Source organism: Camelus ferus, chromosome 20 (genome assembly GCF_009834535.1).
Source record: "Camelus ferus isolate YT-003-E chromosome 20, BCGSAC_Cfer_1.0, whole genome shotgun sequence".
Classification (NCBI taxonomy): domain Eukaryota; kingdom Metazoa; phylum Chordata; class Mammalia; order Artiodactyla; family Camelidae; genus Camelus; species Camelus ferus.
This window is the reverse complement of record NC_045715.1, coordinates 32,503,746-32,509,829: the sequence shown is the minus strand read 5'-3', so window position 1 is coordinate 32,509,829 and position 6,084 is coordinate 32,503,746.

The following is a 6,084-nucleotide window of genomic DNA, read 5'->3' as shown; positions in this document are numbered from 1 at the left end:
ACCTGGCATTGACAGTGAGGCAGCAGTCCTCTTAGTGAGAAGCACAGTCAGATTATCTCTGAATAACCTCAGTAAAACTTCCAAATGCACTTCTTATCAATGGAGGGAAAATTCAGTTTGTTTTGTTGATTTGTTTGCCCTAAGCAAACCGGACAAGACGAGGTTACCAGTATTTGGCATTTTACTTAGGTTTTGGTTTTCGCCTTAATGTCATGACTATTATTTTTGGCTAAATTGGGGTTCTGGAACACAAGCCACTTGGAAACATTAGAACCAGTGAAAAGCAAACTGCTAGAAAGAAACACTCTTCACCTAAGCGTAGACAAATTGTAGGAATGAAAGTGAAAGTCAGACACTTCTATTTCATTTTTTTTCCCTAAAGCAAAAACCCACTTGCTCTTAATCCTGGATAGGCAAATACTAATTACTATAACAAAATAAAGGAGAATGATAAAAAGTATGAAATTATGAGACTCTATTGTCTTATCAATACAGACTTCATGGCAAACCACCATTTTCAGATGTCCTTCTTTATAAGAACATTCTTTTGCTTAATATTCTATGACAAATAGGTTCTTACCGCATCTCGCTCATGAAAACAGCATCACTTTTCTCCTAAAATAGTGCAAATAAACTAATATGCCATGTAAAGCTCCCTGCTCTGTAATTCTGTATCTTGAGCTCTAAGACTATAGCTTCTTATTGAGGAAAGCTTAAAAAAGAATTTTGATCAAAAATGTCAATATCAAAAATGTTATATTTTCACCCCAGTATATCTTCAAATTAGGGAACTGCCTGAGTACTGATTTTTTTATCTCACTAAGAAGCAAATATTTCCACGTGAGTCCTTCAAAAGTCTCCAAATTGCCTGAATTTGGTCCATTATCAAAATGTATCCTTGTTCTCTCTAGGTGGTAAAAAAATAATTTATAAACCAGACTTTTCTAACTACAGCAAAAATAAAGAAATAACAAATTATTCCCCATAGATTTGCACACGTAAATAATACATTTAATAATTAAATTAACCGCATAACTGAATCAAGGAAAATTATGTTGCAAATATTTCCCTGTTTATGTCATTATTTTTACACTTTGCATATGCATTTGCATATAGTAATTTTAGCTCAATTCCTCAGGATTATTCTGTTTAAGAAATCTATGATCTAAAGCCTAGAAGTGAAGTATCTTAAGGAAAATATCAAGGTCTTAGCCACTTCCAAAAATGTCATCTCAGTTGTATGTACTATAGTGCCACTAGGCAAAGTTATTTACAGTATTTCTGACTATGTTGACCTTTTATTTTTAAAATAGCAGAAGTCTAGTTCCATTAGTCATAATAAGGAACAGTTAGCATGTTAAAATATTGAAGGATGATAGAGGTGTTTACTCTTTTGTTACTAGGGTTAGGTGACTTTGTCAGTCCGTTCTAGATCACAACTCCAAATGCTGCAAACTAGGTAGCTCGTAGATTCACTGTTCTCTCTTTTATTTCTTATTGTTAATATTAGCACAGAATATAATAATATATGACCTCTTCAGCTAACCTCAGTGGGATCTTTGTGCTCCACATTCCTTAGGGAAGGATTCTTCTAGGCTGGGAATTCAGCTTAAACATAGCATCTCGTGACATCATAATGTCACATAATCTACAGTTGTTTAGCCTTTTATTGAATTACAGTTCCTAAAAGTTATAAATTTTATCCTTTAAAAATACAAGGATACATGCACTAAAAATAGTACCATGATAATATGTATCAATCATTCCTACCTGGTTAAGATAAGGCATTCTGAAGCAAACACAAAATACCTTGGCATTCCTGAGACATATTTTTTATAAATCTCTAAGTTTGCAAATATCTTTACAACATACATGTTGCTGAAGTGTTACTGAAATAGTTAGATAGCCCTTTAAGATCCCTAATAATTGTATTAACTTCAAATCTAAAGCAATTTATAATCCGTTCAAAAAATTCTGCCTGAAACATCTCACTTCATTACATTGTGGGAACATTAACTTTAAAAGTGCATGAACCAACAATTTTCTCACTGTGTGAGAGCCACAGAGATGGGGACAATAATAAATAGGCTGGTGGCTCCTGAGTGGTACCCAGGCTTAGTGACAAAGTACATCCCTTAGGCGCACATGGTACAGTTCCTGGTCTGGGTAAAATTATTCATGAGCTGTCAGCACTATTTCCAAGTCATTAAAACCAAAAAATGCTAAATCTTTGTACACCTAAGTCCACTGTATTCTGATGAATAACGTGGTGGCATTACAAGCAACACAGAGAACCAACGTTCACCAGGTTTGAGAGCCTCTGATGCCAAAATTATACTGAACAATTAATAATCTGTAATCCACTGTAGAAGCTTTAGTTATTGCAGGTTTCATTACTGACGTCATTTGCATGAACAACTAGAGAACTCTATCTAATAACGTTTCATTTTATATAGTTTTTCAGTTTTTTTAAATAAGAATTCCCAGAATTCTGTATGGAAATATTTGATGTGCTCAGTAGCCATTTTCCTGTCCAGATTTAATATTTTAATCATTAATTTATTTTGCTATTTTTTCCTGTTCAATTTTATTTTTTATTTCTAAAGTAATTTTCCTTAGAGTGATTAAAACATGTTTTTCCTTTGGTAAGAATGAGCATGTCTAGAAAGGAGTAAAATGAGAACTGAGCAAAATTAAACTGAACAGGTGAACATATTTGCAGGCACTAAAGCTTAGGAAAACTATTACTCTTTGTTATTTATATGTGCATCGAGCTGAAACTGCCTATTGCTTTTAATAATGGTAGCTGACTTGGCAAACAGAGAGTGCAGGTCCTTCTGCTTAGTAAATGCTCACTAATTCTCTCTTCAATGAAACAGTAAGTGAAGGAATTTCCTGCCTCTGACTTGTCTGCCCTTGACCTGGTGAGAAGTGAGTTATTTAATAGCCTCAATCTGTGGATGTCTTTGTCGTTGTTTTGTTTTGTTTTCTGGAATTCTCCTTCATTGCCAGTTACACGAGAATAAGGCCCTACCATAAAGGAAGAATTTTATGTATGTCAAAACTCACTCTCCTTTCCAATCAGTTGAAAGGCTAAAGCCTAGAGCACATCTTGATAGTGAAGTAAAAGGGAATGTGGTTTGACATGAAAAAAGAAAAAAGGACAGGGATACTAAGAAAGAAAAGTCAGTAAGAAGAGCAAAAAAAAAAAAAAAAAAAAATACAGAACTTCTGAAGAGGGAAAGCACCTGCTAAACTAAATTTTTGAGGGTTTTTTTTTTAAGTTTCTGTTTATTAACTTAGTTATTTTGTTTTTTGTTAATAAACACATTGGAAGGGGTCAGAAAAATATCGACATATCTAAATCTCCAAAGGATTAACCCTTTAAAAAATAGGACCAGAAATTCAGTTATACTTTAGGATCAAGATTTATTGTGGGTGGGACGCTGGTGTACCACCCCTAGATTACTGGGGATTATGTTTACTGAGCAAATATTTATGAGCACCTGCATTGGTCTCTGGGCTAGGCTCAGAGGGAAATACCAGTATGCGTAGCCCTTGCCTTTGAGGCAGCTATGATCTGATTGGGATGTTCAAGGAAGGCATCATGAAGTGATCTATACTGAAGGTTGGATAAGCTTCTATTAGATAGCGCTGGGGGAAGGTACTACGGTCTGGGAGGAAATGAAATACACAGGGACACACAGACTGGAAAGCAGGTTGTCCAGGATGCGGGCTGTGGCAGATGAGCTCACTGGAACCCAAAGGAGAGTGGTTACAGGTGCGATATTATAAAGTAAGGATCACCAGATTATGGGGTGCTGCTTAGAACTGTGAGTGGGATCATGAGGAGAAAGCTTGTCCTGAGGTATATTCTTGGACTTGAATGCAGTGAAAAGTTTTCACAATATAAATACCCTTCTCTGTGTTTTAGCTCTTAAAAATCAAGGAACCAAAAAATTCAGCAACAACACACACATATTCTTTATTGCTTAGAATATCGTGTTTGCAAGAGCCAGTTTAGGGCATGAGTTAGGGTCTCCTGGTGGTGGAACACCATCTGTGTTCTGTCATAGATGCCTGTGGCCATCTGGTCACCTTATAGATACCTGTTGTCTCTCAATGTGCAGGAGTGAGAGACTGACATGGACCAGTTGGAATCCAAATCTCCCAGGAAAACAGCTCAAAACAATACACACAAACTAACCATCTCTGTTCATATTATTAGTTGTAGCAACAATTTAAATAATACTTGCCTAGTAGAGGTACTATTATCCCCACTTTATAGATGCAGATTTAGTCTATAACTAATGAAGCTTAAGTTTCAGGGCCCTTTGCTTGTATGAGTCCCTCCAAGGCCCTGGGACAGTCTTTAGCAGTGTGCTCACATCTTCATGAGTTCATATAAAATTTGCAAAAGGAAGATAATTTGGGGTTTTTTTCCCTTACAAAAGGACTCCAAACTTTTAGACACTTCAGGCCCCACAAAATATTAATCTGTCTCTGCATGCAGAGCATCGTAAGCACCAAACAAAACACGCAGAAGGATACTGGTGAACATTAACTCTACGGTGAAAATGTTAAGTGCAATCAAAGCCCAGACTATTTGAAAATCTATTTGTTCCCATCTCATCAAGAGGAACCCCTTAAAGTCCAAATGGCTTCAACACTGGCAAAATGAAGTCTACTCTTTGGATTACACTAGATGGGTGCACTGAATTTCTCAGTGGTAGAGAACATTTCATTTCCCAAATATATTTGACCATGGGACCCTAGGTTCACGGCGCATCTTAAAAAAAAACTTGCGTTCATGAAGCAGACTTTAAGAAACGTCATATTAGAGAAGCTCACCTTTGTTACCAATGTGCTAATATTTACTCAAATTCCAAAGGAAGCAATAAGGTCTAAATGGAAACCAGTTTTTATTTCCTAAATAATATTGCTCTTTTCTAGAGAATCAAGTGATTTATGTCCTCACAGAAGAATAGGATACTTAAGGAAAAACAACTTGTCAACATGGATAACTGTATTAAAAGTCTAGATTTTAGTTAAAATAATACAGAGCTGATTTTGCCCTTTGGCTTCAGTACAAATTCAGGGAAGCAGAAGTAAATAAATAGAAACCAAGTTGAAATGGACCAAAATAATATAAAGAAAATATGAAGAAAAATTGCCTAAATAGCCTAAAAGCATTGGTTGATATTTTATTTTATCCTTTTGAAAAATGCTATAGCATTCTAGGGTAATTGAGGGGGAAAAAAAAAAAACACTTGAGGAAGTATTTCTTTGAGAACTTTATAAAGTAAAAAAGGGAAAATCTGTCAAGCCAAAAATATATATGTTGAAATGTCTGTAAGCAGATCTTTGGTCTCAATATTGCAGCTATTAAACTGTGATATATGCCAGACTGGGGATGTCATTTTTTTTAAAAAGCCATAGTTTAGCAAAAATAAATGTTGACAAACCCACAATACATTAAGAAAATTCACCACCACCAGATCCCCAGAAGGCCATGTTGGTCATACAAATAGAATAAAGAATTGTTGACACTTTTATTAGAGTCTAGACGTAAAAGATCTCTTTCCAAATGTTCCAATAGTTTTGCTTTATGTATTATATCTAAATACTCGGAGCACTCCGGTTTTTTTTTTCAATAATGAGAAGGCACAACTAAAGGTTGACAATGACAGAAAATAATTATTGACTGGAAGAAATTTTTCAACAACTGAAAGTTGAGCAGTTACCCAGGACCTAGGAAAGTGAGACAGTGCGATGAACCAGCCATATCATTCCATCCCACATTCATTAAGCAATTCTACTGTGCCAAGTAATAGGCCACGTTCTGTTCTAGGGACAATGTTTGACTTATTCAGAGGAATATCTTAATGTCTTATAAAAAGACGGAAGTAACTATTTGCTTTAAGTGAAACAGTTGTGTGATTAAACAATGGCCCAGACCAGAGTTATTATTTGCCCGCTATTATCCTAATCTAAAACTTGTTCAAAATGTTTGGTTAATAATTGTTTGCTATAATAAATAGCAGTTATTCTATTATTATTTTGTTTGTTTACTAGAAATGAATA